Source organism: Sycon ciliatum, chromosome 2 (genome assembly GCF_964019385.1).
Source record: "Sycon ciliatum chromosome 2, ocSycCili1.1, whole genome shotgun sequence".
NCBI classification, from domain to species: Eukaryota; Metazoa; Porifera; class Calcarea; order Leucosolenida; family Sycettidae; genus Sycon; species Sycon ciliatum.
The window spans coordinates 9,681,496-9,697,272 of record NC_088644.1 but is presented as its reverse complement, the minus strand read 5'-3'; the positions used below and the strand labels follow the sequence as shown (position 1 = coordinate 9,697,272).

The 15,777-nt window shown below is 48.9% G+C and overlaps 1 long non-coding RNA gene across 1 annotated transcript; it reads right to left on the bottom strand.

Annotated features, from left to right (window-relative positions):
• Positions 1-3,166: 3,166 nt before the first annotated feature.
• Positions 3,167-10,769, bottom strand: LOC135810724 (uncharacterized). Its single transcript, XR_010552346.1, has 3 exons — positions 10,565-10,769; positions 4,788-4,946; positions 3,167-4,291 (listed from the first exon to the last, which is right to left on the bottom strand). It is a non-coding gene; the product is annotated as an uncharacterized LOC135810724 (long non-coding RNA).
• Between the last annotated feature and the right edge of the window lie 5,008 nt (positions 10,770-15,777).

The following is a 15,777-nucleotide window of genomic DNA, read 5'->3' as shown; positions in this document are numbered from 1 at the left end:
GGTGACTGCGCCCTACTAGATGGGGATTTGTATGCAAAATGTCACTAAAAGGGCCATTTCGTTCTTATAAAAGCACGGATGACCGTGATTGGCCCATATGTTGTAGTCTTTTGGACGCTGAGTCGACTGGTTTTGGTCCGAAAAGGCTGCGATGCAGCGTTCCTCCTTTATTCCCAATCGAACATGGTTGAACAAGCGGTCACGTGCTCCTGCGTACGCCCGTCACCTGGTCACCGTGCTTGCAGGGTACAACTTATACTAGCCTGTTTGACGTTTTTTGGGTGCAGTCCTGTCACTCGAGTTGAACCTTGGTGTGAAAGTTGTCGCCTGCTGGCGTGGTGACCATGTGATTTGGGCACCCAGGAGCACGTGACCGCTTGTTCAACCATGTTCGATTGGGAATAAAGGAGGAACGGCCAAGGTCCTCCCTGCACCATATCCAAGCAGAGGTACCACAAGGTAGCATCCTTGGACCAACGTTATTCCTCCTGTATGTAAATGACTGCGAGGACACCTTGCCTGCTGGTGCTGTGCTTGCCACGTATGCAGATGACACGACACTGTATCAGTGCATCTCTGCCACCGCCAGCATATCCGACTCTGCAGCACAACTCCAGGAAGCAGTGGACGCCGTCTCCCACTGGGGTTCCAAGTGGAAGGTCACCTTCGAGCCATCCAAATCTCAGGCCCTCATCATCGACCACCGCAAGCCTCCCCCAGCGTTCCCACCAGTGCTCTTCAATGGAGTGACTGTTCCAGAAGAGAAGGAAATTAAACTTCTGGGCATAGCATTCGACTCGCAACTGTCCTACGCAGCACACCTCCGGGCCGTGGCCTCAAAGGCTGCCCAACGCCTACACTTCCTGAGAAAGGTTGCGCCCCTGTTGGACTCCAGCGGCCGCACGGCAGTCTACAAAGGCTTCGTGCGGCCAACAATGGAATACTGCTGCCTGGTGTGGATGGGATCAGGTACATCCAGACTGGACAAAATCCAGCACAAGGCACTGAAGGTGATTGGCCCAGGCGCCTGGCTCCCCAGCCTGAAACACCGCCGACTGGTTGCTGCGCTTTCGTTCACGTTCAAGCTGTCTTACCTTCCAACAAAAAGCCCCCTGAAGCCCATCCTCCCACCTCCAGCCAATCCCCGCCCAGTGGGTGGTCGATCCACTAGGTTAGCCACGGAGACTGCCCACTGCCACCCGCTCCAGCTCAAGTCGACGCTGCCCGTGCGCATTCGCAGCAGCCTCCAGGGTTCCTACCCAGACTGCATTATTCCCTTGTGGAACAGCCTACCAGCGACCATTCTACCAGCACGGCCGCAACCCAGCCAGGTCCAATCATTCAAGGAAAAATGCAACAAGTATCTGCTGCACCTGAACTGGCAAGCAGCCACCGACGCAATATGAAACGGTTTAGACCAGTGCCTCACTAGCATCCTCCCCCCCCCCCCCCTTACAACAATGTGACGTTATCTTTCACTCTGCTTCTCTCACGACCATCTACCCATTGTCCTTGTTTCTCACTATTATTCATTTCCCCTCTTCCTCCCCTCTTCATGGTTTTACTGCATTATGGCGCGCTTTGTCTGCGTAGACGCCGAGACCTTTGAGGTCGGCAGAGCAGCCTGGCCCGGCCACCACTTCTCGCACATATTCGGGAATATAGTGGACTTTCGTATAAAAAAACTAAAAAAACTAACCCGGACCTTGTGAACGTACTCCTACAGAACGAATTTGAAGTACAAGTAACAGCATTCTGTATATAATAATAAGGTGACTAACGTTATTCATTTTAAATACTTCTCTGGCACTTGCAAGATTCGTATCTCGAGAATAGTATTTTGTGCTCAGCGCCAAATCGTCTGATACGAGCGAGGGAAATCTCGTCTTACCATTCCTTTCCTTCCATGGCGTTCCCTGGAATTGTGAGCGGCGAAATCGAACAAACTGTCTATATCAGACTGCACAGCGCTGACCATTCGCCATTGCTGTTCTTTCTCTTCTTCATCAACGAAATGTGGGTGAACGGCAGCGCCGAGAAACATGCAACATGCACTCATTGCAGACGATTCAAGCCTTCTAGCAAAGGTACAGTCCCTTGTTTCTGAACACGGCCTTTCTTCTGCTCTTCAGGAAAGGTTTTGCTTTACAAACAAGCTGTTGCCTCCAGCGTATGGGGCGCAACGGGACGCGACGTAAGGATCGACGGGAAGCGACGGGACGGTCCGGCGGCGTCCAATGTGAACACCAGGAACGGGAACGCAACCATACTACCGTACAGATCGGGAACCGACGGGAAGAGTTGGATCGATCCAACTTTTCATACTGTAGACGGGCGTAGACGGGGACGCAAGCGTCCTAAACAGCTGCAATTCGAGTGTGAACAGGAGACGGCGTCGTGCGCCGACTAGGGGGAAATACCTCGAATCCCATGACGGTGCTGCCTGCTTCCACTACCTTATACCCAGTGTGGTGGTGTATATATGTACATGTACGTGTTAACATTGTATTCGTTCTCTGATGTGCAGCCCGGAGAGCTCAAGTCAAGATGTGTGGGCCATTCAGTTCAACAAGGCATGTCCATGTGCATGTCCATTCGACTACAGAGGAGTAGAATGTTACAATGACATAATTATGTACATGTAGTTGACTTGTTGCAGTGTTGGGATGATCCCACCAAAAGGCAAACCGACTGGATGCCATTCGTGATTCTGGACTCAACGGCTGTGCCAAGAGTCCAAGAGTTCCTTGGGTCTATTTTGCCTGTAACAGAGGCTGTATAACCCAAGAGTACATAACCCCTGGGAGTTATGCACTCTTGGTTGTACGAATACAACGACATCACTCATTCAAGTTCCGCATGGAAATCAGTGTTCATTCACCTTTGAAAACGCAGATCAGCGTCATTGATGGCATGGTGTTAGGTACGGAGAAATACGTTCACTCCAGGTACTAATAGAGATAAGAGAGATGCATGATGTTGTGCATAAGGTGTCTAATGTGAGTATACGAAATCAGTGGAGAATCTGCTGATCTTACTAAACAAAACTTAGAAATAGGCTGATATTCCCATCACTAAGCTGATAATCCAATCACTAAGCTGATAATCCAATCACTAAGCTGATAATCCAATCACGAAGCTGATAATCCAATCACTAAGCTGATAATCCAATCACTAAGCTGATAATCCAATCACTAAGCTGATAATCCAATCACTAAGCTGATAATCCAATCACTAAGCTGATAATCCAATCACTAAGCTGATAATCCAATCACTAAGCTGATAATCCAATCACTAAGCTGATAATCCAATCACTAAGCTGATAATCCAATCACTAAGCTGATAATCCAATCACTAAGCTGATAATCCAATCACTAAGCTACTAACTAATCCAATCACTAAGCTACTAACTAATGTTTACTCTGTGGATACCCAAACTTTAGTAGTTCATGTGCAAGTTCTAGTTTAGTTGGGAATATGGCAACTTGCATATCAATGTACTAGTTTAGTTGGGAATATGGCAACTTGCATATCAATGTACTAGTTTAGTTGGGAATATGGCAACTTGCATATCAATGTACTAGTTTAGTTGGGAATATGGCAACTTGCATATCAATGTACTAGTTTAGTTGGGAATATGGCAACTTGCATATCAATGTACTGGTATTGTACAGGCTTAATATCTTACAGAGAGTATACTTTTGACAAAAGTAGCATAAAATAATGATTTTTAAATTTATTCACCATTCACGCTGAAAGAAGTATTGTACTGGTGTTCAAACATGTTATTCTAGTACAAGAACTGTTCGATCACCATAGCTGGATAAGTGGTTTTGAAGACCGGCCGGACGGTTGGAACCCGATAGAGGGCCTGATAAATTTCATCCGCGATAGTGTTCAATTGCTTTCCGGCAATTGCCTTTGAGCAGAACATGGAGATGAAGTTTAAGTCTCGATCAGTGCTCCATGGGACTTGAATGTCGGCTTCTGCACTGGCGAAAAGTGCGACCTGCTTGTTTGTGTCCAGCTGCCAGAAATTGACCATGCCACCTGAGTGGCAGCAGTGCATGACAATGTACAGCTTCTTGCGGGGCGGCAGTGCGGCCACAATGTCCTGCGTGAGCTCAGCGTCAGTATAAACGTCATTACGACTCGATCCTTGCTGTGGCAGCAGAAAGCTTTCTACTACCTTGCCACCTTGCCTCATATTCTGCCCACCATGCCCGATCATGAAAATGATGAGGTTGTCACTCAAATCATTCTGCAGAAAGGAACGAATCTCATGGCGAACCTGCAGAAGGAAAGAAGGACATTTCGAATTTGGCTATCGCTTCACGCTAACGAAAATACTACATTGTACTAGAAATTGATTGTATTACTGGTACTTCGAAAAAGAGAAGTACATCCATGTACATGTATAACTGTCATGGACACTATCGGAGCAGCAGTTGCAGTTGCAGCAGCAACAGCAACACCACAATATCTAGTATTATCTACCCATCACCACCACCGCCGCCGCCGCCGCCGCCGCCGCCGCCGCCGCCGCCGCCGCCGCCGCCGCCGCCGCCGCCGCCGCCGCCGCCGCCGCCGCCGCCGCCGCCGCCGCCGCCGCCGCCGCCGCCGCCGCCATCAACACCACCACTACTACCACCACCACCTACACTATTACGACGACGACCACCAAAACAACAACAAAAACAGCAGCAGCAACAAGAACTACGACACTAAAAACGAAAACAAAGGAACGAATGAATATCAGACGGGCAGATATGGGCCTCAACGCTCACCGTATCCTTGTTTGTGTAGGGTTTAGTCATAGATTTTTCGAAGAGAGAGTGATGCGCACCACCTTTACTTCTCAGAGACCTGGATACCTGCCCATGAATGTCGCTTTTAATGCCTTTGTTAAGGAGGATTGACTTAACCTTCATGCCGTGGTGATATCCCTGTAGGAGACCAAAACACGAACACTGTACAATATTGGATTCAGGAGAAATCCACATGTCCAAAGCTTGCAATATCGCTTCACAGCACAATGTAAAGCAACTCAAAAATATTATCGAGAAATTTACCTAATCAAACACTTATGGATATCATTACATGTATACGAGCTCGTAGTTGAACTCGGATGGTGAGCCAATTTGATTATAGAAAAAGAAAAGGACAAGATGTTACGAGTTATGACAAACTGTCCACCAATGTAACCAGATCTTAAAGGGGAACTCCACGAAAAAATGAAAATTTGATAGCCTGTAGAGTTTCGGGCGCTGAGTCGAATGGTCTTGGTCCGAAGTCTCTACGAGAAAGCGTTCTTGAGATATTTCAATTTTAGCCACGCCCCATACCAATGTATGTGTGACGTCATTGTGGCATGGTGCGAAAATACTTGGATTTTTGAATCTCACTTTCTTCAGGACGAAAGTCACTTCAGAAAGTAGTTTGCCAAGTCGCCTGAGCCGCTGCAATGCCAAATTGTTGTGTTGTTGATTGTGCCAGTATCACATCATCCTCCTGGGGTTAGTTTTCTCAGATTCCCAAAGGATGGAGACCTGGCAAAGCGCCGAGATGTTGCAATGCGTCGTGAAAATTTCAAGCCTATTTTCGCAGCACGAGCTATGTTTGCTCGCTGCATTTATGACCCAGAGGGACTTGAGAGCTGAGTTTTGACGAGTACGCCGTCCAGGAAAGCCCTCATCAGGGTACCAGTGCCCTCCGAACCGTGAGCCTCCAGCAAGGCGAACTCAACAAGCTGCAACTGAGAAAGCAGGGCGAGATACGTCCCATCAGGATCAGAAGAGTACATCACCCCATCAACTCCGACTGCAGCTAGCTGATGAACGATATTACCCCAGTAACTTTGCGCATACCAGTACTCAAACTGTGCACATCTGTCATCAACTGGGACGCAAACAGACAGACCCCCAGCAAGTACGAAGGTTACAGAACTGTTTGCTTGCGATGTGCAGGCAGCATGCACGACGAACTGTCTCACCAATCCTGCCAAACTGAACCAGTGTAAGTTGATTGCGTGGATATGTCTCTATTTATAACAGCTACCCTACTTCTAGGCATGGTTGCATGAATACCATATCACTCAGAGCAGTTGTTAGAAGTCTGGACAGCCTAGGAATAGTGCAAGCAAAGTGAAACAAAAAATTATTACACTCCGAGTTCCACGCTTGCGGGATCACCAGGCCAAAAAAATCCAATTTCGAACAAGGAATGGGTTCTGGTTGTATGCGAAAGAAAAGTAAGTGAAGACCTATTGTGCAAGGAATACAGTGGGAACTACACATATTATACACATGCACTCACACCTTCACCCACATGCGCGCGTGTGCATGCACACACACACACACAACAACACACACACACATACGCACCCACATACTCAAACTCACTCCCACGCACGCTAGCCTAAGGATAGTACATATGCTGTAGTAGTGGTGTACTTAGTGAAATGACTATGTGTACATCTAATGATGCCGCCACTCCACGCCAGAAGACAACAAACATCTGCTGAACATTTTTGCTCCCATCTCTTATGGGCAACACAGGGAATGAAACGAACAATGCAATTGAGAACAAGAGTCATCCTGTACAGTGAAGTTTCCATTTTCTCATACAGCAGTATATTGTCTAAGCAAGTGTGTTTTCTCCACATTCTTTTTGCCATGCAGGTATATCACAGTGTCCTGCCAAACTACATTCTCAAACGCATTCGTTTCTCAATTCTGGGGATGATTGGACACGCACATCTCGCAGCTCTTGACGACGTCAATGTCAACCGTCGCCACAGCACAACCAAAAAGACCAATAATTATTTTCAAAACGAAACTCCGTCAAACCCACCCACCCACAAACAAAAACATTTCGTTTTGAAAATATTATTGGTAACCTTGGACGGCCCCTAAAGAAGACTGGCCAAATAGAAATTATACGACAGAAAGAGCTATGAGTATGTTGACAAGCTCATGTGTGAGGTGGTAGCGGTTGCAAATGGCAACCTCGATGTTCCTGCCTTGGAGAAGCGAGTTTCCCTGCCAAATTCCAGGTGGAAGCCTTCTGAGAAGGCTGAGGTGGTGCAGAATTTGGATATCTTTGCCTGATGGTATTCACAACGCAGGCTGGAAGACGACAACGAACGTGCTTGCCCAATTTGCCGTGTACATAGTGTGTACTGCCTGTGTGCCGCATAGCGTAGAGATCTACACAAACACAGAATGTCATATGGAATGTGTATGATGAGTGCTTCGTGCTTGTACACATACCACATTGCTGTACCGTAATAATTATTATAGTCAAATACTCATTTACTCTACATATGCGCTGTATTGCACCTACCGGTACCTACCTGCACTTTCAGTGCGCGCGTTATACTAATTTAGTGTCCACTGGTACAAAGATGGAGGGTCTTGTAGAATTTACCATAATTGCTGATTTCAAATTGAATTCCAATGATATGGGGGATGAATACTGATTAGGACGCGTTCGATTACCTACTAGTACAGAGATGTCTTGGTCAGAAAGTACAGATTTCTTACTCTCCTGCTAGAATTTGTGCATTATTTTGGTGTACACTTTCTTGACCCCACGCTAGTACGTTGCATGCCATGCCATGGTATACTAGAAAACGAGTTTATTGACAAAGTCTATCGCTTGAAACGATAAAGTATGGGTTTGGGTGTGATCAAATGCACCCATGGTGCTCATAAACTGTGTGCAGTGCTCTCTTCACCAACAGAACACTACCTACCATACTTTGTAGACCTCGTACCAATCCAAGGGAAAATGACAAAGACAAATGTGAGTCATGCATGAAAACTTGTGATAGCACTATAGTACAGAACAACGTTGTTCGTGCTATGCCTGACAACAATAAGCTACACACAAAACATTACGTGCATCGATCCTCACAAGATAAGTCAAGACATACTCGGAGCAAAGAGAAATTTGTTTGTGTCATGCATGAAACTTGTGATAACTACCAGTACAATGTCTTTCTTGTGCGACGCCTGCTGTAGTGCGCCTGACAACAATAAATTTCCCCAAAAAAATAAGAATAAGTGTATCATGCTGATACGCGCTCCTCACAAGACAAGTCAAGGCAAACTAATTGAGGCTTACCTAATGTCAGACTCTTCTGTCACTGGCATTGGCGGCTTCTGCATGTCGAGATAACCTCGAAGAGCAGTGATGAGCACAGCCTAATGCAAGGATACGATCTCGTAATCTGCGAGGTCCGCTACGCAAGAAACCTTGGGCCGTCTTGTCGACAACGACGGCAGCATCCTACCAGCAAAATCATTCCCGCAGGCTGGGCATGGCTATACACTTTTGTCCACGCTCGCACCAGTCGGAGTCCCAAACGAATCGAGATTCTGGTGGCCAAGCTACTCGTCTTCTGTCGGACGCAGCTGCTGAAGCATCTTCTTCCTCAACATTTGTTACACGCGATGGCAGCTCCTCAGCAGAGTATCTGGGCTCCCTGCCCCAACCATACGCGGCGGTGGGCTGTTGGTTGTCCTCACTGGCCTCAGCATCGCTGCCTTCATTGCTGGGGACAGAGGATTGTTCGGAATCGCCCATCTTCCCTTGAAATACCAACTAAAATTAGTGCTTGTAGATTGGCGAAGAGAAACGACTTTGCCACAATGACGTAGGCAGCCCGTGATGATGTAACCAAATGGCCGCATGACGTCAGGGCGCGGCCCCCGTTTTTGCAATTTCAAAGTGAAATATCTCAAGAACGCTTCGTCGTAGAGGCTTCGGACCAAGACCATTCGACTCAGCGCCCGAAACTCTACAGGCTATCAAAGTTTCATTTTTTCGTGGAGTTCCCCTTTAAACAGTCAGCGAGTGCGACAAAATGGCACAACACTGACAAGGAGTACTGAGACTAGGGGTAAGCGGATTATGCTCGGGAAATGATCAGGTTATGCTCTAGCTGATGCTCGCAGGATGCTCAAGAAAACAGCCCACCATGCTTTTATATGCTTCACCAAAAAGACCAAAAGAACAGATAATCGTCATGCAAAAGTACTCAGACCATTTTAATGATGTGGACTGGGAGCTTTGTGGAAGAGCAAGACTATGGCAAGAGGAATACCATATTCACAAGCAAACGCTGAACTTTTGGGAGATGTCCTATAGTGGCTGCTAAAATATTGGCAAATCGACAAGAATTAAGTGCTATGTGTGGTCATTCAATAACAGGTGTGCATATAACAGCCTCATTGGGCATCTGCCCTTGTTTTTCGGATGTCATTTTATACTGCTTCTCAAAAAGGACCTGATTATGCTTTCAATTATGCCTTTAATTATGAATTCAATAGCAGGTGTGTATAACAGCCTCATTGGGCAACTGCCCCTGTTTTTCGGACGCCATTTTAAGCTCCTTCTCAAAAAGGATCTGATTATGCCAAAATTTATGCCGGCATAGTCCGCTTACCCCTAACTGAGACACTCAACGACCTGACACCTAGCTCCAACACTTCTCCAAGGCGTAAACCAACAACCGTCCAACATGGAAGGCTCAGGTGAGGAAAGGTCCCAGAAGGGAAAGAAAGTGCCTTGGAGAAATGTTGGAGCTACATGTAAGTGTCAGGTCGTTGAGTGTCTCAGTACTCCTTGTCAGTTTTGTGTAGCCCTTGGCGGATTTGCTCGGTAAATTGCTGAATTATGCTTTCCATTATGCCCAAATTATGCCAGTGATTATGCTACATTATGCTGGAATTATGCCAATGATGGTTCTATCCTATGCTGCGGTCCAATCTAATGGTATTGTGAACTCAGTACAAACAGTAGGCACCGGTGGATTCTGCTCGAAAAGGTGGCAGATTCTGCTCGAAAAGCAGTGAAATTGGCAGAACCATACAAGCCTTATGTCAGTTATGGCAGGCAATTCCTCGAATTCTGCTCCATTCTTTAACCACATACCAAACACGCACGAAACGTACCAGAAAAAGTACCGAATTCCGTCAATTTTTCTGCCGGCACAATCCGCCGGTGCCTAACAAACAGCCCTTGGCAGATTATGCTCGGTAAATTGCTGAATTATGCTTCCAATTATGGCAGTGATTATGCTACATTATGCTGGAATTATGCCAATGATGGTTCTATACTATACCCATGCACTCTTGCTGCACTTTGCAACGTTACAACGACTCTGGCACCATGACAGTACAGCTTATGATCCGCCAAGGGCTAGATTTTGTGCCATATTTGTCGCACTCGCTGACTGTATAAGATCTGGTTACGTTAGTGGACAGTTAGTCATAACTCAAATTGTGTCCTTCTTCTTTTTCCATAATAACATATATGAATTGTTTCTTCCTTCTGTTGAACCACTACATTTCTGTTCATATACTAGGCCATTGATGCGACCTTCCGAAAATATGCGGGCATGCACGGCCTGGGTGAAGCATACTACCTAGCTGACTCCCACAAAAATCCACGAACTCTCTTTACCGTATGAATTTGCAACGCCCAACCACTCAGCAGTACGAAGCAAGAGTGCATAAGCGCTTGGAAATTTGATGGGCCTAAGGCCCTTATTACTTACCTGTCGAGTTCTTTCTGAATGACCAGCGGCAAACTTGAAGATACGTTCTATGTCACTCTGTAAGGATTCAGCCATTCTTCTATGACGCTCTCTTTCTCCGGGTCCGAGATTTCTGGGGTCGATGGCACCTCCAAGAATCAAACAAGAAGCCGGCATGGTATCAGAAGATTTAAAACCTGCGTGCTCTACGTAGTTACAGTGAAGTATGATTGATACCCCCGACACAAACTGCACAAACAAGTGTGACATTCTTTTAAAGTTTACTTTTGGCTGGCCGGTTTCACTACTACAGGTTTTTTTTTCATGTAGCTGAAGAGTACAGTTAGACTTTTTCGAGCTCCGTAGTTTTTCGTGCGATTTATCAGCCCAGCCGGCACCAGGCCGGTCTGGAGGTAGTTACAGGGTAGAAGAGAAGAGTGGTGAGTAGTAGATAGTCTAGGTAGTACTAGTAGGTAGACACAGGTAGCTATGCCGGCCAGAACTACCACTCGCAGCCTGACGGAATCGGAAATAAAACTTTTGAGCTCCATCCCTGAAATTGAATCGTCCGTCTTTGAAATGGTCAAGACGCTGTCAGCGCTCGTGTCGGAATCTGCAAACCGGGAGGTCCGTCTCAAAAACAGGATTGACGAACTGGTCATGCAGATAACAGGACTGAAAGAGGAAGTTGTCGCCATGAAGGAGTCCGCCATTGCAACGGCAAGTGTTACCTCTCCTCCTGCTGAACAACAGCCCCAGATGCAGAGTACGACGAGGCGGAAGGGATCTCGTAGCCGTACGCGAAGAGACCAGGTCACCAAGTGCACTGGTGCAGCAGCAGGAGAACACCGTAGCGCTTTCAAACGCGTACACGTGGATGACACTGGCAGTGATCGTGAGATCTCGAGCGAGGAAGACGAAAGTTTTCAGACTGTTGGGCGCCCTCCAGTCAAGCCCCAGAAAACATCGTTCGACCCAATCGCTGATGAATCGTGGAAACTAGTATCCAAAGAACCCCACCAAACAAGGAAGGCAGTCGTGTATGTGGGAAATCTGCACGCGGATTGCACAGAGGAACGAGTGACAGAGTTCACTCAGCAGCGATCTGTGGCCGTGGCCAAATCCGTCAAAGTCCATGAGTGCAGCATGCACACCACGGAAGACGGGAAAGTCTCAGCCCGATTGACGCTCGACGCCACTGGATTAGAAACAGTCACTGCTGCGAACTTCTGGCCACGACCACTTTACGCTCGAGCCTGGCGACACCGCAAACGGCCGCAGGGTGACAGCTCATCTGGTGCAGCTGGCGCCGGCAACGCGGGCAGCAGAGGCGATAGGGACAGTGAGGAAGAGGCTGCCTCAGCTGGAGCGATTCAGTCACACAAACACCAATGAACACCAGCTGCGCAAGGACATACCCAGTAATGAAGCTCCTGCTGACAAATGCTTTTGGGCTGCTGTCAAAGTTTGGAGCCTTCCAGCATGCTGTTGCACGGAGCAGATCTGACATCGCCATCGTAACAGAGACTAAACTCACCCCGGAGAAAGCCTCACTATCTGACTCCTCCATGCCGGGCTTCCACCCACCCCTCCGACTTGACCGATCTGCTCAAGGTGGCGGAGTTGCAGTCTGGGTCCGGGACTCCCTCTCCTTTGACCACCTGAGTGACATCAACTGCCATGGCCATAAGGTCATCTGGCTTCGCCTGCACCTGGACAATGGCCAGAAAGTAGTTGTATGTGCAGTGTACCGACCCGGGTCGTGCCCTGGACAAGATGTCTCTCTGCTTGAGTATCTTGACTCAGTCATGGATCAAGCTTGATCCCTCGGGAACAGCGTCGTGATAGCCGGGGACTTAAATGTTCATAATGAAAGCTGGCTATGCAGCACGAAGACTACACCGGCTGGTGAATACATGGAAGAACTCGCTGCGTTCCACGGGCTCCACCAGCACGTTACTCAACCGACACGTGGTGAGAACACCCTGGACCTCATACTCAGCGACTTCTCGGAGACCTCAGTGGTGGTAAATGTACTGGACCCCATTGGAGCATCAGACCATGCCACCGTTGTGGCCACTTTTGATGCCACCCCACTCCGCGAACCACCGACTAAACGGCGCGTTTGGAGGTATGCTCAGGCAGACTGGGGCCGGCTTCGGCACTTCTACTCAACAGCAAACTGGGATATATCAGAAGACCCCGAGGCGTCGTGCAGATCAGTAACCGCTGTTGTCATGGAAGGCATGAATCGCTTCATTCCACACAAAGAACTTTCGACGAAACCAACAGATCCATCCTGGTGGACGCCGGAATGCTCAGCCGCTACCCAGGCAAAGAAGAATGCATGGAACCGTCTCAGGAGACACCCCACCTGCCACCAGCAACTCATTGACTACAATGCCAAAGTCCGAGCCTCTGCCAATTGCCTTCGTCTCGCAAAGCAGGCAGAATCTGCCCGCATCCTAGATCGGCTCAAACATGGATCACTGCGAAACAAGCAATGGTGGTCACTCCTGAAGCAAGCTGCAGGCTCTGGCCGCAGCTCGTCTATCCCTGTCCTACGCAATGCCCAGGGTAGAGAATATGTCACCAACCAGGAAAAGGCTACTTGCTTTGGAGAATTCTTTGCGAGCAAATGCAGTCTGGGTGATCAAGATCTACAGCACTCCGACCTTCCTGACCTTCCTCCTAGGTGTACATCTGCCCTGACAACTGTCCGATTTCGGGAAGCGACAGTCCAGCGCCAGCTCCGCCAGCTGGATCCAACCAAGGCTACCGGACCCGATGGCATCCCTGCCAGAGTTCTGAAGCAGTGCTCAAAAGTTTCGGCTGCACCACTTGCCAAGCTGTTCTCACTCTGTTTTCGGTGTCATGTCCAGCCCTCTCTCTGGAAAGTAGCCCGTGTGGTCCCGATTCACAAGAAGCAATCTCATTCTGCTGTTAAGAACTACCGACCTGTGTCCTTGTTATCTGTTGTCTCCAAAGTCATGGAGAAGATTGTCAACACTGCCATAATCAATCATCTTGAGCATGAAAAGGCTCTGTCCATCCACCAGTACGGATTCCGGCAGGAGCTCAGCACATCTGACCTTCTCACGTCTCTCAACCACTCCTGGGTCTCCGAAGTCAACCGTGGTGGCGCAGTCCGCGTGCTGGCTGTCGACATAGCAGGAGCATTCGACAAAGTTTCACACCGAGGCGTGCTCCACAAGGCTGCGTCATATGGCATCACTGGTCCCCTCCTCAACTGGCTGTCTGCCTACCTGTATGACAGGAAGTTGCAGGCAGTAGTCGGCGGAGCATCTTCAGAACCATACAAGATTGATGCTGGGGTCCCACAAGGGAGCATCCTTGGGCCCACACTGTTTTTGCTGTACGTGAATGACGCCTGCGACGTCCTACCGGAAGGGATCACTCCGGCTGTTTACGCAGATGACACCACGCTTTATGCCCACATCCCAACGCCACATGCTGTGACAGAAGTGTGCCGCAACCTCCAAGCTGGTGTGGATGCGCTTGCTGAATGGGGTGCTCAGTGGCGCGTCACTTTTGAGCCAACGAAATCACAGGCCATGACTGTGTCCCGCCACCGCAGACCCTGGGAGACACCACCCATCAAGTTCAACGGCACAGCGGTCCCAGAATGCTCGCGGCTGAAGCTCCTTGGAGTGACGTTTGATGCCCATCTAACATACTCGGAGCATCTTCGAGGAACTGCAGTGCGTGCCACACAGCGAATTGGTTTCTTCCGGAAGGCGTGCCATGTCCTGGACCCACCGGGCCGGGCCACAGCATACCGGGGGTTCATTCGGCCTCTAATGGAGTACTGTCCACTTGTATGGATGGGAGCTGCGGCTACCCATCTCTCACAGCTGGACCGAGTCCAGCATCGTGCCCTCACCCTGATTGGGACAGGGGCTGCAATGGACACTCTGTCCCTGCGGCGCCGTGTGGCCGGCCTCACAACTCTGTACAAGCTCCATTACATCGCAAGCCCGCCAGCTCTTGCAGCGACACGCCCAGCCAGAGCCATCGCACCCGCCATCGCGCCTGCCACACGTCGCCGCTCGGCAGCCAACCTTGCGCACGAGCTTCAACTCCAGACAGCCCTACCTGCCAGATCGTGCAATGTTGCGCTGCGCTCTTTCCCGGAGTGCCTCATCGAAGCCTGGAATGAACTGCCAGCCACTCTCCTCCGCGATGCACCGTCTGCAAAAGGGATGCAGCAGTTCAAGGTTCAGACCTACCGCTACCTGAAACGGTCGGGTTGGTCATTGGCCACGGACATCGCCCCCTAGGCTACTGCCAGTACGACCCTGTTCATGTTCTCGGAGCACTCCCTTCTCATCAAACTCCCAATCCATCTGTCTTTATCTCTCTCTAACTCTCCTCCATTCTAACTCTAATCTTTCGTCAAATCTGCACGGCAATCAGCCTCTACTTTCGCCTCAGCATCATGATCTTGATACTGCTATATTTGTACTTGTTTGCATACTTGTTTGCACTCATATCTTGGAATAACAAGTTTCCTGGTTTCCTACCCCCCCCCCCCCCTCCTCTCTTTCCTACCCTTAGAGTTCTTGCTCTCCTGCTCCACTCCCCATTTTTGTTTCCTTTGGTGCACATGTGCAGCTGGGATTCTTTTTTTACGATGTCGAGAGTGGTTAGCAATTTTTTGCGTCGTGCTAAAAGCCCCACCCACGCTGGTGGCGGAGGGCATATGTCTAGCAGCAGCAGTGGAACAGATATTGTACCACCGACACCGAGTCCTGTCAGGATGAATGGCCATAAAGCCAAGGCACCTAGCCCTGCCGAGAGTTTGTGCAGTGTGCAGTGCGAAGCTACGGAACCTTTGCAAGCTGGTGCGAGGAAACGGATACGCGACGCTCCGGATTGCGGCTTACAACCGGTAGGGAGTATCAATGTAAAAGGTGTTGTTTCGCTTGATTTACTAATCTCGGAATTCAGAAAAACAATGAACGAAGTTCTTGATGATAGAATGGCGGCCATAATTGTTGAAGTTGAAGAATTGAAGAATACATGCAAAGAACTCAAGGAAAGAGTAGAGGTGCTTGAGCACCGCAACCGCAAACTGACATGCACTGTGGAGTCTCTTTGGAGATCCGATGCATCCAGAACGCACCCGTCACCTGTTGCAGGGCCCCAACTCGACCACACCGTACGGGAAATCGTCCTGGAAGAGCGCCGGCAACATGACCTCCAAGATAACG